This window comes from Miniopterus schreibersii (genome assembly GCF_964146895.1).
Source record: "Miniopterus schreibersii genome assembly, chromosome: 10".
Lineage (NCBI taxonomy): Eukaryota > Metazoa > Chordata > Mammalia > Chiroptera > Miniopteridae > Miniopterus > Miniopterus schreibersii.
In genome coordinates, this window is record NC_138110.1 from 47,499,745 (window position 1) to 47,521,569 (window position 21,825).

The 21,825-nt window shown below is 49.5% G+C and overlaps 1 pseudogene across 1 annotated transcript in view; it reads left to right on the forward strand.

Annotated features, from left to right (window-relative positions):
• Positions 1-4,914: 4,914 nt before the first annotated feature.
• Positions 4,915-21,825, forward strand: part of LOC308562306 (large ribosomal subunit protein uL22 pseudogene) — a 35,238-nt pseudogene continuing 18,327 nt past the window's right edge. Inside the window, exon 1 of the transcript in view lies at positions 4,915-5,441. The product of the transcript in view is annotated as a large ribosomal subunit protein uL22 pseudogene (transcript). The remainder of the gene's footprint in view (positions 5,442-21,825) is intronic.

Below are 21,825 nucleotides of genomic sequence, written 5' to 3' on the forward strand. Positions count from 1 at the left end.
AGGCAGGACAATACACAACTAAAATTCCAGGAAACAAGAGGTATCTTACAAAATATCTTGACAGTCACAATGAAAACAACCCATGTGAAAATAGAACTGGGAGAGTGAAGGGAGAACACACACACACACACAAAAGAATGCTTAAAACAAAAGAGAGAGAAAGAAATGTAATGCTTAGAGAGAGAAATGTATATTGTTGTTAATACTGGTGAAAATTTAGAAAATAATAATAAACTGAAATCTAAAAAATAGAGAAGCTACTGGGAGATAACAGCAGCAGAGAAAAGATTCTGAAAGAAGGGCCAGCAAAAAATTAAGGGAGAGAATAGGAATAGGATAATAGTTGAAAATGAGAAAACAAAAATACAATAAAGAGAATAAGAGAAACTAACAATCGGACAGGAAGACAGAAGGGAGCATAATGAAAGAATGAAAGAAAAGTAGAAAAAGAAGAAAAAGTTATGCCAATGGGTTGAGAGGAGAGAGAGAGATAAAGCCCAGGCAGGCAGGGAGTCCGGTAAGAGATTTGGGGAAAACTATAGAGGAAAGCAGTAAACTTGGTTATAACGATAAAGTCCCAGTCACTAAGCAGGGATATCAGGAAAGTCTTGATAGTAGAAGCAAGGATAAAACAAAACAAAGCAAATAACCAAAACAAAACCGAAAACAAGCTAAGCAAGGCAAAATTCTTTTATGAAAAAGAGGGAAAAAAATTTAGTTAAAAAAGTGTTTAAAAAATTTTAAAAAAAAAAAGATTATTATAAAATTTAAAAAAGAAGAAAAAACAAATTTTCTCCCCTTTCTCTTCTTCCTAAGGAAAAAAAGAGAAAAAATAAACAAACCCACAAACAAAAAACAAACAACCCCCCCCCCAAAACAAAACAAAACAAAACAAAACCAAACAAAAAAACAGCAGAAAAAAAAGTAGTCAATCAGGTGAGTTTCTTCTGGGCAACTTATGTTGTCTGAGGGTCACTGCTTTTTGTGATTTCAGTTCTCCTGGGAGGTACTTGTGTATCACCCCAATGTGAGGAGCCGTCTAGGTTTGGCTCTGGTGTCCTTAGGTAGATGGTTGATGTGAGGCTCTCCTTGGACCACCTCCTCTTGTCAGCTATTTTGCAACCTTGTAGTTGCCTGGTCTTGCTCCAGAGTCTTCTGTAGAGTCTTTAGGGTGCAGGGTGGCTAGTGTAGCCAGGGTATCACTCCCCTTAGAGGTGTCGCTGTCAGGCACTCACTCTGCGGTAGTTAGTCTCTGCTCCACCGCCAGCTCCTCAGTCTGGTCCTCTGATTCTAGTTCCCCAGGCTCTGGCCTGCTGCAGCTTCAGATTGATTTTAGCCTGTTGCCTTTTCTGTATGGGCCGTTTCAGCAGCCTGGGCTCAGTGGGTTTGATTAAGAAGACGTTCTGGTGAACCCTTTGCCTGCCCTGCCCTCAGGAGGGGTTTTCAGCATTTCCTCCAGTTCCCAGACAACAGTCCCCGAGAGTCTTATTCTTGCAAAGTCCTCCTATGAGCTGCTCTCCCTTCCCCCTCAGGACTGTGCCCTGTGGGTGTGCCTGGGGCCTCAGTGAGTGGGACCCGCCCCTTTCCTGTTGGGAGCGGTGCTCGGGGCTGCAGCAGAGGCCGGCGGGCTCCGCCCCTCCCTGCTCAGCTCTGGTTGGCTGGTCAGACCAGACCCACCCCTCAGACCTCCGCTGTGCGGACCTCAATGGCAGCCTCAGCTGGTCTGTTCCCGCAGTGCATGCCGGAAAGGTGGGAACCAGTTCCGCAATCAAACTTGCAAAGGCACAAAGCAACACACAGGCAGAGAGTCTGCCCTGCAAGGTCTTGCCGCCCTTGCTCCAAGGCACCCCGTGGGAGGGGACCCAAAGTCAGGTCCACGCAGCTCTCCACACCGCTGGTCTGAGCAAAGCTGGAGGGGCTTCATGCTCCACCACAGGGCCCCTCAGGGCTGGTCACAGATTCCAGCCTCTTGGCACCCGGGAGCTCAGGGCAAGGAGGGCTCCTCTCCTCCCCCGTGCCACGCAGATTCAGCACTTTCTGGGGCTCAACACCATGCCCCACAGGGAGGCAGAGGGTCCCCGTGTGTGGGTGCTCAGCGCAGTCCTCTGGTCCCTCACCACTTGGGTGCCACAGGCCTTGGGACAGCCTTTCCTGTGGTCGGCACCCTGAGCACCAGACGCTGGTCCCAGCCGCCCCTAGAGGCTTTGTTTCCTAGGAAGGCGCCGTCCACCCTTAGATGCTTTGTTTCCTAGGAAGGCTCTGTTCCCTCCAGGACTCACCTCTCCCCTGGGTCCCTCTGCCCTGTGCGCGGGGCACTCCTTCTCCTCTCTGCTCTGGGTGTGGGATCCCCACTTTTGGATGCCGTCCACACTCCCAAGGGGCAGGAGCTTTGCAGCCTCCAAGCCTCCAGACTCAGAGCCCAGCACAGGCTTCAGAGGGACTCCCCTTTCCTATGGGCCCCCCTCTCTTACCGGACTCCTTGATGTTTCTTCAGTGCTCTCCACTCGCACTTTGTCCACTCAGGTATGTTTCTCTGTTTTTTTCAAGCAGGCTTCATAGGATTTTAGGAGGAAATCAAGTCCGTGGCTGGGAACGGGGGTGCAGCTGCTTCTCACAGGGCCGCCATCTTCCCTCTCTCCTATGCTATTTTTAAATCTCCCCTCCTGGAGACCACCAAATAAACGTATCATGGGGCCCTAGTGGGGTTTGCTCATTGGTTAGAGCCTTGGCTTTTGGACTGAAGGGTCTCAGGTTTGAGTCCAGCCAAGGGCCCGTGTCTTTCCATTGCCTCAGGGCACATGAGGGAGGCAACCAATCAATTTTTTTTTTCCTCTCTCTCTCTCTCCTTTCCACTCTCTCTGAAAAGTAATGGAAAATCCTCGGGTGAGGATTTTTTTTTTATTTTAAAAAAGGTATCATGGGGAGGGCTGTTGCACAGCCTGGAACCATCCCAAGACACGGGGTGGGGTCCAGGCCCCTGGGCCTCCCAGACCTAGCCCATGCTGTCTGCCTATCATGCACTCCCAGAGAGGGCCAGCCTCTCCCCTCTTGGGCCCTTTGCCATCCCTTTTCCCACTGGGGAGCTTACAGAAAGAATATAACAATGCCTCTGGCTGTTTTTGAGCAAGGAATCCAGTACCTGAGAGCATGGCTAGAGGAGTAGATTAGGAGTCCATTGCAAACTAATTTCATTAACTTCCTATTGGTTTGACTGTGTTTGAGAAAAGCCATTCTGAAATATTGAATGCCTTCAAATATGTCTTATTACTTTATTGTAATATAATTATTTACACAAAGCTAGCAAACTAATACGTGTTTGGACTTGGGGTACCTGCTGTAATATTTAACCAAAAAATAACTTCTCAATGCTCTATATCTTGCCTCAGGGACTTTGATTCTAGAAGTCAATGAATTAGAGTACACTTCAGTGTGTCAATCCCTACAACTGCTAGTCAACTCTAGGCAGTCACTCCACAGTTGTAAGTTACTCTTTTAGACCTAAATGAAGGAGTTTACATTGACCCCAGTTACATTTCTTTGCTATGCTGTCCACAAAATTTCATTATGCCTTGTTCTATCACCTGCTGTGAATGACCTCTCTTGGGTTTGTCATCTGGAAAACTGATACAAGCTTTTGTTCACTCAATTCTAAAGTTATCAAGAGCCTGTTAGATTCAAAGGCAAAGAAAATTACATAATTGCATAATGTCATTAGGTCTAGAGCGGAGTTGGAAAGAGCTGAGCTGTAGGACCTGGGGACTAGGGAGGCAGAACGGGAGGGCAGGAGTGGAAAAGCACTGAATACTGAGTCAGAAAGGGGAAAAGTGTCTTCAAGGCCCCCAAACAAGGTGGCTGCGGTGGGGGAGAGAGGTGTGTGTGGTTTCTGAGGCCTTGACTACAGAAAACTGCAGTGCACTGGCTATGTAGCCATCTCCCATGGGGAGAGCAAACCCCACCCATTGTCACGCCTGCCAGCTAAAACTGTGCAATTATCTATGGGCAGGTCTGGAAAATCGCACAGAGTTTTGTCCTCAAACTAGAGGTGAAGTAGAACATGATTTCTCAAAGTCAGCATTATTAACATTTTCAGCTGAATACTCCTTTGTTGTGAGGGGGACATTCTGTGCATTGTGGGATGTTTAGCAGTAGTATCCTTGGCCTCCATCCACTAGATGCTAGTGGCATTTCCCACTTTGAAACAACTGAAAATGTCCCCAGACATTGCCACATGGCTCCTGGAAGACACAATAGAAACAGCTGTGCAGCTTGAGTTGCTCAGAGCTCTACCCTACGAATCTACTCCTGCCTACCTTTCTGGAATTGCCCCGGGGATGTTTCCTCTGCTTTCTTTCCTTTCTTATTCGTGGACACCCCCTCCTCTCCTCACCTCCCTATGAAGCTTTCCCTGACAGTACTCCACCCCTCCTGAGGGTTGATTCTGTCTTTGCTCTGAATTAAAGAAATCCTTCCACTATAGTGCCTTATGCTCTCACGACATGTCCACCACACAGATCTGGTTGGCACTGAAGAGGCACACAGTAGGTGTTGAAGGGAGTGGGACCAGGCAAGAGGATGGGCAAAAAGTGAAGGGTTTCACAGGAGACTGGAAAAGGTGGAGTCAGAAAAGTGTAAAAATACACCAGCAGACATGAGTCTTGGAAACAAACAAGATCTTGAATTTTATAGGGAGAAGTGGCCTTAAGAGTAAAATGCTGCTGAGAACTCAAGTAGGAAAAAGATTTGCGAGAGGCATTTAGGAGGGTGACGGAAGAAAGCAGCAGGCTGTGGAGTGACTGGGTGGGTGGTGAGGAGATGGAGGACTATTCCAAGGAGACTCAGACAAAGTGGTAAGGTGGCAACTAGAAGGTGTGCAAGATCGCTCTTCTCGAAAGCTCCCAGAGGTGACCTCTGAAAATGGTTCACTGTTCACTTGACCCAGAAAACCCCACAAAATCATGCAAATCGAGAGGTTCAAATCTTTATGTTCACTTTAAGAACACTCTTGAAACTGCTCAGGCCATCAAAGGTATGCATATTCAAAAAGCTACCAAGTATCTAAAAGATGTCACTTTACAGAAGCAATGCGTGCCATGCTGTCGTTTCAGTGGTGGAGTAGGTAGGTGTGTCCAGATAAACCTGTGGGGCTGGACACAGGGTCAGTGGCCCAAAAAGAGTGCTGAATTTTTCCTGCACATGCTCAAAAATGCGGAGAGCGATGCTGAACCTAAGGGTTTAGATGTAGACTCTCTGGTCATTGACCACATCAGGGTGAAAAAGCCACCAAAGATGTGGAATAGAACCTACAGAGCTCACGGGCAGATTAACTCACACATGAGCTCTCGTGAAACGTTAAGATGATCGTTCCTGAAAAGGAGAACACTGCTCCTAAGCCAGAACGGGAGGTTGCACAGAAGAAAGAGATATTCCAGGAGATGGAAAGGGTTAGGATTAGACCTAAGGCTACAGTTATGTTCAGGGTTAGGGTTAGAAACATGGTTAGTGTTAGGATCAGACCTAGGGTTAGGATTAGACCTCGCATTAGGGCTAGGTTGGTGGTGAGGGTCAAGAAGATGGTTAGGGTTAGGATTAGAACTAAGGTTAGGGTTATATTGAGGGTTAGGGTCAGGGTTAGCAATACAACTAGGGTTAGGGTAATGTTCAGTGTTAGGGTTAGGGTGTAGGTTAGGATTAGGATTAGACCTACGGTTGGGGTTATGTTGAGGGTGAAGGTTAGAGAGATGGGTAGGGTTACTATTAGATCTAGGTTTATGGTTATGTTGAGAGGTAGGGTTATGGACATGGTTAGGGTGAGGATTTCACCTAGGATAAGGGTTATGTTGAGAGTTAGGGTTAGGGAAATGGTTACGGTTAGAAATAGACCTAGGAATAGGGTTGTATTGCGGCTTAGGGTTAGGGTGTTGCTAAGTGTTAAGATTAGACCTAGGGTTAGGGTTATGTTGAGGGTTAGGGTTAGGGAGACGGTTAGGATTAGGATTAGACCTAAGGTTAGGGTTATGTTGAGGGATAGAGTTAAGGTGATAGTTTCGGAAAGGATTTGACATAGGGTGAGGGATATCTCAACAGTTAGGGGGGTGGTTAATGTGAGGATTTGACCTAGGCTTAGGGTTATGTTCAGGGACAGGGATAGGGAAATGCTTAGGGTTTGATTTGGCCTATGGTTAGGGTTAAGTCGAGGGTTAGGGTTACGGAGGTGGTTAGCATAAAGATTAGACCTAGGGTAAGGGTTATGTTGAAGGATAGGGATAGGGAGATGATTAGCGTAAGGATTAGGCCTAGGATAAGAGTTTTGTTGAGGGTTAGGGTTATGGAGATGCTTAGGGTTACGATTAGACGGACAGTTAGGGTTATGTTGAGGGATAGGTTGAGAGAGATTGTTAGGGTCACCATTTGAACTACGGATAGGGAAACACTGAGGGTTAGGGTTAGGGAGATGGTGAGGGTTACGTTTAGACCTAGGCTTAGGGTTATGTTGAGGGCTAGGGTTAGAAAGACGGTTGGGGTTGGGATTGGACCTAGGGTTAGGGTTATGTTGAGGGCTAGGGTTAGAGAGACGGTTAGGGTTGGGATTGGACCTAGGGTTAGGGTTATGTTGAGGGCTAGGGTTAGAGAGACGGTTAGGGTTGGGATCGGACCTAGGGTTAGGGTTATGTTGAGGGCTAGGGTTAGAGAGACGGTTAGGGTTGGGAATGGACCTAGGGTTAGCGTTATGTTGAGGACTAGGGTTAGAGAGACGGTTAGGGTTGGGATTGGACCTAGGATTAGGGTTATGTTGAGGGCTAGGGTTAGAGAGACGGTTAGGGTTGGGATCAGACCTAGGGTTAGGGTTATGTTGAGGACTAGGGTTAGAGAGACGGTTAGCGTTGGGATCGGACCTAGGGTTAGGGTTAGGTTGAGGGCTAGGGTTACAGAGATGGTTAGGGTTGGGATCGGAACTAGGGTTAGGGTTAGGTTGAGGGCTAGGGTTAGAGAGACGGTTAGGGTTGGGATTGGACCTAGGGTTAGGGTTAGGTTGAGGGCTAGAGTTAGAGAGATGGTTAGGGTTGGGATTTGACCTAGGGTTAGGGTTAGGTTGAGGACTAAGGTTAGAGAGACCGTTAGGGTTGGGATTCGACCTAGGCTTAGAGGTAGATTGAGGGTTTAGGGTTAGACAGACGGTTAGGGTTGGCGTTGTACCTAGGCTTAGGGTTAGGTTGAGGGCTAGGGTTAGAGAGCCGGTTAGGGTTGGGATTGGACCTAGGTTTATGGTTAGCTTGAGGGCTAGGGTTAGAGAGACGGTTAGGGTTGAGATTGGACCTAGGGTTAGGGTTATATTGAGGAATAGTGTTAGAAAGACGGTTAGGGTTGGGATGGGACCTAGGGTTAGGGTCAGGTTGAGGGCTAGGGTTAGAGAGACGGTTAAGGATGGGATTGGACCTTGGATTAGGGTTAGGTTGAGGGCTAGGGTTAGGGAGACGGTTAGGGTTCGGATTGGACCTAGGGTTAGGGTTATGTGAGGGCTAGGGTTAGAGAGACGGTTAGGGTTAGGATTGAACCTAGGGTTAGGGTTATGTTGAGGGCTAGGGTTAGAGAGATGGTTGGGGTTGGGATTGGACCTAAGGTTAGGGTTATGTTGAAGGCTAGGGTTAGAGAGACGGTTAGGGTTGGGATTGGACATAGGGTTAGGGTTATGTTGAGGGCTAGCGTTAGAGAGACGGTCAGGGCTGGGATTGGACCTAGGGTTAGGGTTATGTAGAGGACTAGAGTTAGAGAGACGGTTAGGGTTGGCATTGGACCTAGGGTTGGCGTTATGTTGAGGGCTGGGGTTAGAGAGACGGTTAGGGTTGGAATTCGACCTACGGTTAGGGTTATGTTGAGGGCTAGGGCTAGAGAGACGGTTAGGGTTGGGAGTGGACCTAGGGTTAGGGTTATGTTGAGGGCTAGGGTTAGAGAGACCGTTAGGGTTGGGATTGGACCTAGGGTTACGTTTATGTTGAGGGCAAGGGTTAGAGAGACGGTTAGGGTTGGGATAGGACCTAGGGATAGGGTTATGTTGAGGGCGAGGGTTAGAGAGACGGTTAGGTTTGGGATTGGACCTAGGGTTAGGGTTATGTTGAGGGCTAGGGTTAGAGAGACGGTTTGGGTTGGGATTGGACCTAGGGTTAGGGTTATGTTGAGGGCTAGGGTTAGAGAGACGGTTAGGGTTGAGTTACGACCTAGGGTTAGGGTTATGTTGAGGGCTAGGGTTCGAGAGACGGTTAGGGTAGGGATTGTCCCTAGGGTTAGGGTTATGTTGAGGGCTAGGGTTAGAGAGACGGTTAGGGTTGGGATCGGAGATAGGGTTAGGGTTATGGTGAGGCCTAGGGTTAGAGAGACGGTTAGGGTTGGGATGGGACCTAGGGTTAGGGTTATGTTGAGGGCGAGGGTTAGAGAGACGGTTAGGGTTGGGTTTGGACCTAGGGTTAGGGTTATGTTGAGGGCTAGGGTTAGAGAGATGGTTAGGGTTGGGATTGGACCTAGGGTTAGGGTTATGTTGAGGGCTAGGGTTAGAGAGACGGTTAGGGATGGGATCAGACCTAGGGTTAGGGTTATGGTGAGGCCTAGGGTTAGAGAGACGGTTAGGGTTGGGATTGGACCTAGGGTTACGGTTAGGTTGAGGGTTTGGGTTAGAGAGACGGTTAGGGTTGGGATTGGACCTAGTGTTAGGATTAGGTTTAGGGTTAGGATTAGAGAGACGGTTAGGGTGGAATTGGACGTAGGGATAGGCTTATGTGGAGGAGTAGGGTTAGAGAGACGGTTACGGTTGGGATTGGACCTAGGGTTAGGGTTAGGTTGAGGGCTAGGGTTAGAGAGAGGGTTATTGTTGAATTGGACCTAGGGTTAGGGTTATGTTGAGGGCTAGGGTTAGAGAGACGGCTAGGATTGGGATTGGACCTAGGGTTAGGGTTATGTTCAGGGCTAGGGTTAGAGAGACGGTTAGGGTTGGGATTGGACCTAGGGTTAGGGTTATGTTGAGGGCTAGGGTTAGAGAGACGGTTAGGGTTGGGATTGGACCTAGGGTTAGGGTTATGTTGAGGTCTAGGGTTAGAGAGAAGGTTAGGGTTGGTATTGGACCAAGGGTTAGGTTTATGTTGAGGGCTAGGGTTAGAGAGACGGTTAGGATTGGGATTGGACCTAGGGTTAGGGTTATGTTGAGGGCTAGGGTTAGAGAGACGGTTAGGGTTGGGATTGGACCTAGGGTTAGGGTTATGATCAGGGCTAGCGTTAGAGAGACGGTTAGGGTTGGGATTGGACCTAGGGTTAGGGTTATGTTGAGGGCTACGGTTAGAGAGACGGTTAGGGTTGGGATTGGACCTAGGGTTAGGGATAGTTTGAGGACTAGGGTTAGAGAGACGGTTAGGGTTGGGATTGGACCTATGGTTAGGGTTAGGTTGAGGGCTAGGGTTAGAGAGACAGTTAGGGTTGGGATTGGACCTTGGGTTAGGGTTACGTTGAGGGCTAGGGTTAGGGAGACGGTTAGGGTTCGGATTGGACCTAGGGTTCGGGTTATGTTGAGGGCTAGGGTTAGAGAGACGGTTACGGTTGGGATTGGACCTACGATTAAGGGTAGGGTGAGGGCTAGGGTTAGAGAGACGGTTAGGGTTGGGATTGGACCGAGGGTTAGGGTTATGTTGAGGGCTAGGTTTACGGAGAGGGTTAGGATTGGGATTGGACCTAGGGTTAGGGTTATGTTGAGGGCTAGGGTTAGAGAGAAGTTTAAGGTTGGGATTGGACCTAGGGTTAGGGTTATGTTGAGGGCTAGGGTTAGAGAGATGGTTAGTGTTTGGATTGGACCTAGGGTTAGGGTTATGATGAGGGCTAGGGTTAGAGAGACGGTTAGTGTTTGGATTGGACCTAGAGTTAGGGATATGATGAGGGCTAGGGTTAGAGAGACGGTTAGGGTTGGGATCGGACCTAGGGTAAGAGCTTTGTTGAGGGCTAGGGTTAGGGAGACGGTTAGGGTTGGGATCGGACCTAGGGTTAGGGTTATGTTGAGGGCTAGGGTTAGAGAGACGGTTAGTGTTTGGATTGGACCTAGAGTTAGGGATATGATGAGGGCTAGGGTTAGAGAGACGGTTAGGGTTGGGATCGGACCTAGGGTAAGAGCTTTGTTGAGGGCTAGGGTTAGGGAGTCGGTTAGGGTTGGGATCGGACCTAGGGTTAGGGTTATGTTGAGGGCTAGGGTTAGAGAGACGGTTAGGGTTGGGATTGGACATAGGGTTAGGTTTATGTTGAGGGCTAGGGTTAGAGAGACGGTAGGGTTGGGATTGGACCTAGGGTTAGGGTTAGGTAAAGGGCTAGCGTTAGAGAGACGGTTAGGGTTGGGATTGGACCTAGGGTTAGGGTTAGTTTGAGGGCTATGGTTAGAGAGATGGTTAGGGTTGGGATTGGACCTACGGTTAGGGTTAGGTTGAGGGCCAGGGTAGAGAGTAGGTTAGGGTTGGGATTGGACCTAGGGTTAGGGTTAGGTTGAGGGCTAGGGTTAGTGAGACGGTTAGGGTTTGGATTGGACCTTGGGATAGGGGTAGATTGAGGGCTAGGGTTAAGGAGACGGTTAGGATTGAGATTGGACCTAGGGTTAGGGTTATGTTGAGGGCGAGGGTTAGAGAGAGGGTTAATGTTGGGATTGGACCTAGGGTTAGGGTTATCTTGAGGGCTAGGCTTAGACAGACGATTAGGGTTGGGATTGGCCCTAGGGTTAGGGTTATGTTGAGGGCTAGGATAAGAGAGATGGTTAGGGTTGGGATTGAACCTAGGGTTAGGGTTACGTTGAGGGGTAGGGTTAGAGACGGTTAGGGTTAGGATTGAAACGAGGGTAAGGGTTATGTTGAGGGCTAGGGTTAGAGAGATGGTTAGGGTTGGGATTGGACCTAGGGTTAGGGTTATGTTGAGGGCTAGGGTTAGAGAGACGGTTAGGGTTGGGATTGGACCTAGGGTTAGGGTTATGTTGAGGGCTAGCGTTAGAGAGATGGTTAGTGTTTGGATTGGACGTAGGGTTAGGGTTATGATGAGGGCTAGGGTTAGAGAGACGGTTAAGGTTGGGATCGGACCTAGGGTTAGAGTTTTGTTGAGGGCTAGGGTTAGGGAGACGGTTAGGGTTGGGATCGGACCTAGGGTTAGGGTTATGTTGAGGGCTAGGATTAGAGAGACGGTTAGGGTTGGGATCGGACCTAGGGTTAGGGTTATGTTGACGGCTAGGGTTAGAAAGACGGTTAGGGTTGGGATCGGACCTAGGGTTAGGGTTATGTTGAGGGCTAGGTTTAGAGAGGGGGTTACGGTTCGGATTGGACCTAGGGTTAGGGTTATGTTGAGGGCTAGGGTTAGAGAGACGGTTAGGGTTGGGATTGGACCTAGGGTTAGGGTTATGTTGAGGGCTAGGGTTAGAGAGACGGTTAGGGTTGTGATTGAACCTAGGGTTAGGGTTATGTTGAGGGCTAGGGTTAGAGAGACGGTTAGGGTTGGGATTGGACCTAGCGTTAGGGTTATGTTGAGGGCTAGGATTAGAGAGACAGTTAGTGTTTGGATTGGACCTAGGGTTAGGGTTATGATGAGGGCTAGGGTTAGAGAGACGATTAGGGTTGGAATTGGACCTAGGGTTAGTGTTATGTTGAGGGCTAGGTTTAGAAAGACGGTTAGTGTTGTGATCGGACCTAGGGGTAGGGTTATGTTGAGGGCTACGGTTCCAGAGACCGTTAGGGTTGGGATCGGACCTAGGGTTAGGGTTATGTTGAGGGCTACAGTTAGAGAGACGGTTAGGGCTGGGATTGGACCTAGGGTTAGGGTTAGGTTGCGGGCTTGGGTTAGAGAGACGGTTAGGTTTGGGATTGGACCTAGGGTTAGGGTTAGGTTGAGGGCTAGGTTTAGAGAGCCGGTTACGGTTGGGATTGGACCTAGGGTTAGGGTTATGTTTAGGGCTAGGGTTAGAGAGACGGTTAGGGTTGGGATAGGACCTAGGGTTACGGTTATGTTAAGGGCTAGGGTTAGACAGACGGTTATTGTTGGGATTGGACCTAGGGTTAGGGTTACGTTGAGGGCTAGGGTTAGAGAGACGGTTAGGGTTGGGATTGGACCTAGGGTTAAGGTTATGTTGAGGGCTAGGGTTAGAGAGACGGTTAGGGTTGGGATTGGACCTAGGGTTAGCGTTATGTTGAGGGCTAGGGTTAGAGAGACTGTTAGGGTTGGGATTGGACCTAGGGTTAGTGTTATGTTGAGGGCTAGGGTTAGAGAGACGGTTAGGGTTGGGATTGGACCCCCGGTTAGGCTTATGTTGAAGGCTAGGGTTAGAGAGACGGTTAGGGTGCGATTGTTCTTAGGGTTAGGGTTATGTTGAGGGCTAGGGTTAGAGAGACGGTTAGGTTTGGGATCAGACCTAGGGTTAGGGTTATGTTGAGGTATAGTGTTAGAGAGACGGTTAGGGTTGGGATCGGACCTAGGGTTAGGGTTAGGTTGAGGGCTTGGGTTAGAGAGACGGTTAGGGCTGGGATCGGACCTAGGGTTAGTGTTATGTTGAGGGCTAGGGTTAGAGAGACGCTTAGGGTTGGGATTGGACCTAGGGTTAGGGTTAGTTTGAGGGCTTGGGTTAGAGAGACGGTTAGGGCTGGGATCGGACCTAGGGTTAGTGTTATGTTGAGGGCTAGGGTTAGAGAGACGGTTAGGGTTGGGATCGTACCTAGGGTTAGGGTTATGTTGAGGGCTAGGGTTAGAGAGACGGTTAGGGTTGGGATCAGACCTAGGGTTAGGGTTATGTTGAGGGCTGGGGTTAGAGAGGGGGTTAGGGTTTGGATTGTACCTAGGTTTAGGGTTATGTTGAGGGCTAGGGTTGGAGAGACGGTTAGGGTGGGGACTGGACCTAGGGTTAGGGTTATGTTGAGCGCTAGGTTTATAGAGAGGGTTAGGGTTGGGATTGGACCTAGGGTTAGGGTTTGGTTGAGGGCTAGCGTTAGAGAGACGGTTAGGGTTGGGATTGGACCTAGGGTTAGGGTTAGGTTGAGGGCTACGGTTAGAGAGACGGTTAGGTTTGGGATTGGACCCAGGGTTAGGGTTATGTTCAGGGCTAGGGTTAGAAGGACGGTTAGGGTTGGGATTGGACCTAGGGTTAGGGTTATGTTGAGGGCTGGGGTTAGAGAGGGGGTTAGGGTTGGAATTGGACCCAAGGTTAGAGTTAGGTTGAGGGGTAGGGTTAGAGAGACGGTTACGGTTGGGATTGGATCTAGTGTTAGGGTTATATTGAGGGCTAGGGTTAGAGAGACGGTTAGCTTTGCGATTGGACATAGGGTTAGGGTTATGTTGAGGGCTATGGTTAGAGAGACGGTTAGGGTTGGAATTGGACCTAGGGTTAGGGTTATGTTGAGGGCTAGGGTTAGAGAGACGGTTAGTGTTGGGATTGGACCTAGGGTTAGGTTTATGTGGAGGGCTAGGGTCAGAGAGACGGTTAGGGTTGGGATTGGACCTAGGGTTAGGGTTATGTTCAGGCTAGCGTTAGGGAGACCGTTTGGGTTGGGATTGGACCTAGGGTTAGGGTTATGTTGAGGGCTAGGGTTAGAGAGACAGTTAGGGTTGGAATTGGACCCAGGGTTAGGGTTATGTTGAGGGCGAGGGTTAGAGAGTCGGTTAGTGTTTGGATTGGACGTAGGGTTAGGGTTATGATGAGGGCTAGGGTTAGAGAGACGGTTAAGGTTGGGATCGGACCTAGGGTTAGAGTTTTGTTGAGGGCTAGGGTTAGGGAGACGGTTAGGGTTGGGATCGGACCTAGGGTTAGGGTTATGTTGAGGACTAGGATTAGAGAGACGGTTAGGGTTGGGATCGGACCTAGGGTTAGGGTTATGTTGACGGCTAGGGTTAGAGAGACGGTTAGGGTTGGGATCGGACCTAGGGTTAGGGTTATGTTGAGGGTTAGGGTTAGAGAGACGGTTAGGGTTGGGATTGGACCTAGGGTTAGGGTTAGGTTGTGGGCTAGGATTAGAGACACGGTCGTTGTTGGGATTGGACCTAGGGTTAGGGTTATGTTGAGGGCTAGGGTTAGAGTGATGGTTAGGGTTGGGATTGGACCTAGGGTTAGAGTTTTGTTGAGGGCTAGGGTTAGAGAGACGGTTAGGGTTGGGATTGGACCTATGGTTAGGGTTATGTGGAGGGCTAGGGTTAGAGAGACTGTGGGGTTGGGATTGGACCTAGGGTTAGGGTTATGGTGAGGGCTAGGGTTAGAGAGACGGTTAGGGTTGGGATCGGACCTAGGGTTAGGGTTATGTTGAGGGCTAGGTTTAGAGAGGGGGTTAGGGTTCGGATTGGACCTAGGGTTAGGGTTATGTTGTGGGCTGGGTTAGAGAGACGGTTAGGGTTGGGATTGGACCTAGGGTTAGGGTTATGTTGAGGGCTAGGGTTAGAGAGACGGTTAGGGTTTTGATTGAACCTAGGGTTAGGGTTATGTTGAGGGCTAGGGTTAGAGAGACGGTTAGGGTTGGAATTGGACCTAGCGTTAGGGTTATGTTGAGGGCTAGGATTAGAGAGACAGTTAGTGTTTGGATTGGACCTAGGGTTAGGGTTATGATGAGGGCTAGGGTTAGAGAGACGATTAGGGTTGGAATTGGACCTAGGGTTAGTGTTATGTTGAGGGCTAGGTTTAGAAAGACGGTTAGTGTTGTGATCGGACCTAGGGGTAGGGTTATGTTGAGGGCTACGGTTCGAGAGACCGTTAGGGTTGGGATCGGACCTAGGGTTAGGGTTATGTTGAGGGCTAGGGTTAGAGAGACGGTTAGGGTTGGGATCGAACCTAGAGTTAGGGTTATGTTGAGGGCTACGGTTAGAGAGACGGTTAGGGCTGGGATTGGACCTAGGGTTAGGGTTAGGTTGAGGCCTTGGGTTAGAGAGACGGTTAGGTGTGGGATTGGACCTAGGGTTAGGGTTATGTTTAGGGCTAGGGTTAGAGAGACGGTTAGGGTTGGGATAGGACCTAGGGTTACGGTTATGTTAAGGGCTAGGGTTAGACAGACGGTTATTGTTGGGATTGGACCTAGGGTTAGGGTTACGTTGAGGGCTAGGGTTAGAGAGACGGTTAGGGTTGGGATTGGACCTAGGGTTAAGGTTATGTTGAGGGCTAGGGTTAGAGAGACGGTTAGGGTTGGGATTGGACCTAGGGTTAGCGTTATGTTGAGGGCTAGGGTTAGAGAGACTGTTAGGGTTGGGATTGGACCTAGGGTTAGTGTTATGTTGAGGGCTAGGGTTAGAGAGACGGTTAGGGTTGGGATTGGACCCCCGGTGTAGGCTTATGTTGAAGGCTAGGGTTAGAGAGACGGTTAGGGTGCGATTGTTCTTAGGGTTAGGGTTATGTTGAGGGCAAGGGTTAGAGAGACGGTTAGGGTTCGGATTGGACCTAGGGTTAGGGTTATGTTGAGGGCTAGGGTTAGAGAGACGGTTAGGGTTGGGATTGGACTTAGAGTTAGGTTTATGTTGAGGGCTAGTATTAGATAGACGGTTAAGGTTGGGATTGGACCTAGGGTTAGGGTTATGTTGAGGGCTAGGGTTAGAGAGATGGTTAGGGTTGGGATTCGACCTAGGGATAGAGTTATGTTGAGGGCTAGGGTTAGAGAGACGGTTAATGTTGGGATTGGACCTAGGGTTAGGGTTATGTTGAGGGCTAGGGTTAGAGAGACTGTGGGGTTGGGATTGGACTTAGCGTTAGGGTTATGGTGAGGGCTAGGGTAAGAGAGACGGTAAGGGTTCGGATCGGACCTAGGGTTAGGGTTATGTTGAGGGCTAGGGTTAGAGAGACGGTTAGGGTTGGGATAGGACCTAGGGTTATGGTTATGTTAAGGGCTAGGGTTAGACAGACGGTTATTGTTGGGATTGGACCTAGGGTTAGGGTTTCATTGAGGGCTAGGGTTAGAGAGACGGTTACGGTTGGGATTGGACCTAGGGTTAGCGTTATGTTGAGGGCTAGGGTTAGAGAGACTGTTAGGGTTGGGATTGGACCTAGGGTTAGGGTTATGTTGAGGGCTAGGGTTAGAGAGACGGTTAGGGTTGGGATTGGACCCCGGGTTAGGCTTATGTTGAGGGCTAGGGTTAGAGAGACGGTTAGGGTTGCGATTGTTCTTAGGGTTAGGGTTATGTTGAGGGCTAGGGTTAGAGAGACGGTTAGGGTTGGGATTGGACCTAGGGTTAGGGTTATGTTGAGGGCTAGTGTTAGATAGACGGTTAAGGTTGGGATTGGACCTAGGGTTAGGGTTATGTTGAGGGCTAGGGTTAGAGAGATGGTTAGGTTTGGGATTGGACCTAGGGATAGAGTTATGTTGAGGGCTAGGGTTAGAGAGACGGTTAATGTTGGGATTGGACCTAGGGTTAGGGTTATGTTGAGGCCTAGGGTTAGAGAGACGGTTAATGTTGGGATTGGACCTAGGGTTAGGGTTATGTTGAGGGCTAGGGTTAGAGAGACGGTTAGGGTTGGGATTGGACCTAGGGTTAGGGTTATGTTGAGGGCTAGTGTTAGATAGACGGTTAAGGTTGGGATTGGACCTAGGGTTAGGGTTATGTTGAGGGCTAGGGTTAGAGAGATGGTTAGGGTTGGGATTGGACCTAGGGATAGAGTTATGTTGAGGGCTAGGGTTAGAGAGACGGTTAATGTTGGGATTGGACCTAGGGTTAGGGTTATGTTGAGGGCTAGGGTTAGAGAGACTGTGGGGTTGGGATTGGACTTAGCGTTAGGGTTATGGTGAGGGCTAGGGTAAGAGAGACGGTAAGGGTTCAGATCGGACCTAGGGTTAGGATTATGTTGAGGGCTAGGGTTAGAGAGACGGTTAGGGTTGGGATTGGACCTAGGGTTAGGGTTATGTTGAGGGCTAGTGTTAGATAGACGGTTAAGATTGGGATTGGACCTAGGGTTAGGGTTATGTTGAGGGCTAGGTTTAGAGAGATGGTTAGGGTTGGGATTGGACCTAGGGATAGAGTTATGTTGAGGGCTAGGGTTAGAGAGACGGTTAATGTTGGGATTGGACCTAGGGTTAGGGTTATGTTGAGGGCTAGGGTTAGAGAGACGGTTAATGTTGGGATTGGACCTAGGGTTAGGGTTATGTTGAGGGCTAGGGTTAGAGAGACGGTTAGGGTTGGGATTGGACCTAGGGTTAGGGTTATGTTGAGGGCTAGTGTTAGATAGACGGTTAAGGTTGGGATTGGACCTAGGGTTAGGGTTATGTTGAGGGCTAGGGTTAGAGAGATGGTTAGGGTTGGGATTGGACCTAGGGATAGAGTTATGTTGAGGGCTAGGGTTAGAGAGACGGTTAATGTTGGGATTGGACCTAGGGTTAGGGTTATGTTGAGGTATAGTGTTAGAGAGACGGTTAGGGTTGGGATCGGACCTAGGGTTAGGGTTAGGTTGAGGGCTTGGGTTAGAGAGACGGTTAGGGCTGGGATCGGACCTAGGGTTAGTGTTATGTTGAGGGCTAGGGTTAGAGAGACGGTTAGGGTTGGGATCGTACCTAGGGTTAGGGTTATGTTGAGGGCTAGGGTTAGAGAGACGGTTAGGGTTGGGATCAGACCTAGGGTTAGGGTTATGTTGAGGGCTGGGGTTAGAGAGGGGGTTAGGGTTTGGATTGTACCTAGGTTTAGGGTTATGTTGAGGGCTAGGGTTGGAGAGACGGTTAGGGTGGGGACTGGACCTAGGGTTAGGGTTATGTTGAGCGCTAGGTTTATAGAGAGGGTTAGGGTTGGGATTGGACCTAGGGTTAGGGTTTGGTTGAGGGCTAGCGTTAGAGAGACGGTTAGGGTTGGGATTGGACCTAGGGTTAGGGTTAGGTTGAGGGCTACGGTTAGAGAGACGGTTAGGTTTGGGATTGGACCCAGGGTTAGGGTTATGTTCAGGGCTAGGGTTAGAAGGACGGTTAGGGTTGGGATTGGACCTAGGGTTAGGGTTATGTTGAGGGCTGGGGTTAGAGAGGGGGTTAGGGTTGGAATTGGACCCAAGGTTAGAGTTAGGTTGAGGGGTAGGGTTAGAGAGACGGTTACGGTTGGGATTGGATCTAGTGTTAGGGTTATATTGAGGGCTAGGGTTAGAGAGACGGTTAGCTTTGCGATTGGACATAGGGTTAGGGTTATGTTGAGGGCTATGGTTAGAGAGACGGTTAGGGTTGGAATTGGACCTAGGGTTAGGGTTATGTTGAGGGCTAGGGTTAGAGAGACGGTTAGTGTTGGGATTGGACCTAGGGTTAGGTTTATGTGGAGGGCTAGGGTCAGAGAGACGGTTAGGGTTGGGATTGGACCTAGGGTTAGGGTTATGTTCAGGCTAGCGTTAGGGAGACCGTTTGGGTTGGGATTGGACCTAGGGTTAGGGTTATGTTGAGGGCTAGGGTTAGAGAGACAGTTAGGGTTGGAATTGGACCCAGGGTTAGGGTTATGTTGAGGGCGAGGGTTAGAGAGTCGGTTAGTGTTTGGATTGGACGTAGGGTTAGGGTTATGATGAGGGCTAGGGTTAGAGAGACGGTTAAGGTTGGGATCGGACCTAGGGTTAGAGTTTTGTTGAGGGCTAGGGTTAGGGAGACGGTTAGGGTTGGGATCGGACCTAGGGTTAGGGTTATGTTGAGGACTAGGATTAGAGAGACGGTTAGGGTTGGGATCGGACCTAGGGTTAGGGTTATGTTGACGGCTAGGGTTAGAGAGACGGTTAGGGTTGGGATCGGACCTAGGGTTAGGGTTATGTTGAGGGTTAGGGTTAGAGAGACGGTTAGGGTTGGGATTGGACCTAGGGTTAGGGTTAGGTTGTGGGCTAGGATTAGAGACACGGTCGTTGTTGGGATTGGACCTAGGGTTAGGGTTATGTTGAGGGCTAGGGTTAGAGTGATGGTTAGGGTTGGGATTGGACCTAGGGTTAGAGTTTTGTTGAGGGCTAGGGTTAGAGAGACGGTTAGGGTTGGGATTGGACCTATGGTTAGGGTTATGTGGAGGGCTAGGGTTAGAGAGACTGTGGGGTTGGGATTGGACCTAGGGTTAGGGTTATGGTGAGGGCTAGGGTTAGAGAGACGGTTAGGGTTGGGATCGGACCTAGGGTTAGGGTTATGTTGAGGGCTAGGTTTAGAGAGGGGGTTAGGGTTCGGATTGGACCTAGGGTTAGGGTTATGTTGTGGGCTGGGTTAGAGAGACGGTTAGGGTTGGGATTGGACCTAGGGTTAGGGTTATGTTGAGGGCTAGGGTTAGAGAGACGGTTACGGTTTTGATTGAACCTAGGGTTAGGGTTATGTTGAGGGCTAGGGTTAGAGAGACGGTTAGGGTTGGAATTGGACCTAGCGTTAGGGTTATGTTGAGGGCTAGGATTAGAGAGACAGTTAGTGTTTGGATTGGACCTAGGGTTAGGGTTATGATGAGGGCTAGGGTTAGAGAGACGATTAGGGTTGGAATTGGACCTAGGGTTAGTGTTATGTTGAGGGCTAGGTTTAGAAAGACGGTTAGTGTTGTGATCGGACCTAGGGGTAGGGTTATGTTGAGGGCTACGGTTCGAGAGACCGTTAGGGTTGGGATCGGACCTAGGGTTAGGGTTATGTTGAGGGCTAGGGTTAGAGAGACGGTTAGGGTTGGGATCGAACCTAGAGTTAGGGTTATGTTGAGGGCTACGGTTAGAGAGACGGTTAGGGCTGGGATTGGACCTAGGGTTAGGGTTAGGTTGAGGCCTTGGGTTAGAGAGACGGTTAGGTGTGGGATTGGACCTAGGGTTAGGGTTATGTTTAGGGCTAGGGTTAGAGAGACGGTTAGGGTTGGGATAGGACCTAGGGTTACGGTTATGTTAAGGGCTAGGGTTAGACAGACGGTTATTGTTGGGATTGGACCTAGGGTTAGGGTTACGTTGAGGGCTAGGGTTAGAGAGACGGTTAGGGTTGGGATTGGACCTAGGGTTAAGGTTATGTTGAGGGCTAGGGTTAGAGAGACGGTTAGGGTTGGGATTGGACCTAGGGTTAGCGTTATGTTGAGGGCTAGGGTTAGAGAGACTGTTAGGGTTGGGATTGGACCTAGGGTTAGTGTTATGTTGAGGGCTAGGGTTAGAGAGACGGTTAGGGTTGGGATTGGACCCCCGGTGTAGGCTTATGTTGAAGGCTAGGGTTAGAGAGACGGTTAGGGTGCGATTGTTCTTAGGGTTAGGGTTATGTTGAGGGCAAGGGTTAGAGAGACGGTTAGGGTTCGGATTGGACCTAGGGTTAGGGTTATGTTGAGGGCTAGGGTTAGAGAGACGGTTAGGGTTGGGATTGGACTTAGAGTTAGGTTTATGTTGAGGGCTAGTATTAGATAGACGGTTAAGGTTGGGATTGGACCTAGGGTTAGGGTTATGTTGAGGGCTAGGGTTAGAGAGATGGTTAGGGTTGGGATTCGACCTAGGGATAGAGTTATGTTGAGGGCTAGGGTTAGAGAGACGGTTAATGTTGGGATTGGACCTAGGGTTAGGGTTATGTTGAGGGCTAGGGTTAGAGAGACTGTGGGGTTGGGATTGGACTTAGCGTTAGGGTTATGGTGAGGGCTAGGGTAAGAGAGACGGTAAGGGTTCGGATCGGACCTAGGGTTAGGGTTATGTTGAGGGCTAGGGTTAGAGAGACGGTTAGGGTTGGGATAGGACCTAGGGTTATGGTTATGTTAAGGGCTAGGGTTAGACAGACGGTTATTGTTGGGATTGGACCTAGGGTTAGGGTTTCATTGAGGGCTAGGGTTAGAGAGACGGTTACGGTTGGGATTGGACCTAGGGTTAGCGTTATGTTGAGGGCTAGGGTTAGAGAGACTGTTAGGGTTGGGATTGGACCTAGGGTTAGGGTTATGTTGAGGGCTAGGGTTAGAGAGACGGTTAGGGTTGGGATTGGACCCCGGGTTAGGCTTATGTTGAGGGCTAGGGTTAGAGAGACGGTTAGGGTTGCGATTGTTCTTAGGGTTAGGGTTATGTTGAGGGCTAGGGTTAGAGAGACGGTTAGGGTTGGGATTGGACCTAGGGTTAGGGTTATGTTGAGGGCTAGTGTTAGATAGACGGTTAAGGTTGGGATTGGACCTAGGGTTAGGGTTATGTTGAGGGCTAGGGTTAGAGAGATGGTTAGGTTTGGGATTGGACCTAGGGATAGAGTTATGTTGAGGGCTAGGGTTAGAGAGACGGTTAATGTTGGGATTGGACCTAGGGTTAGGGTTATGTTGAGGCCTAGGGTTAGAGAGACGGTTAATGTTGGGATTGGACCTAGGGTTAGGGTTATGTTGAGGGCTAGGGTTAGAGAGACGGTTAGGGTTGGGATTGGACCTAGGGTTAGGGTTATGTTGAGGGCTAGTGTTAGATAGACGGTTAAGGTTGGGATTGGACCTAGGGTTAGGGTTATGTTGAGGGCTAGGGTTAGAGAGATGGTTAGGGTTGGGATTGGACCTAGGGATAGAGTTATGTTGAGGGCTAGGGTTAGAGAGACGGTTAATGTTGGGATTGGACCTAGGGTTAGGGTTATGTTGAGGGCTAGGGTTAGAGAGACTGTGGGGTTGGGATTGGACTTAGCGTTAGGGTTATGGTGAGGGCTAGGGTAAGAGAGACGGTAAGGGTTCAGATCGGACCTAGGGTTAGGATTATGTTGAGGGCTAGGGTTAGAGAGACGGTTAGGGTTGGGATTGGACCTAGGGTTAGGGTTATGTTGAGGGCTAGTGTTAGATAGACGGTTAAGATTGGGATTGGACCTAGGGTTAGGGTTATGTTGAGGGCTAGGGTTAGAGAGATGGTTAGGGTTGGGATTGGACCTAGGGATAGAGTTATGTTGAGGGCTAGGGTTAGAGAGACGGTTAATGTTGGGATTGGACCTAGGGTTA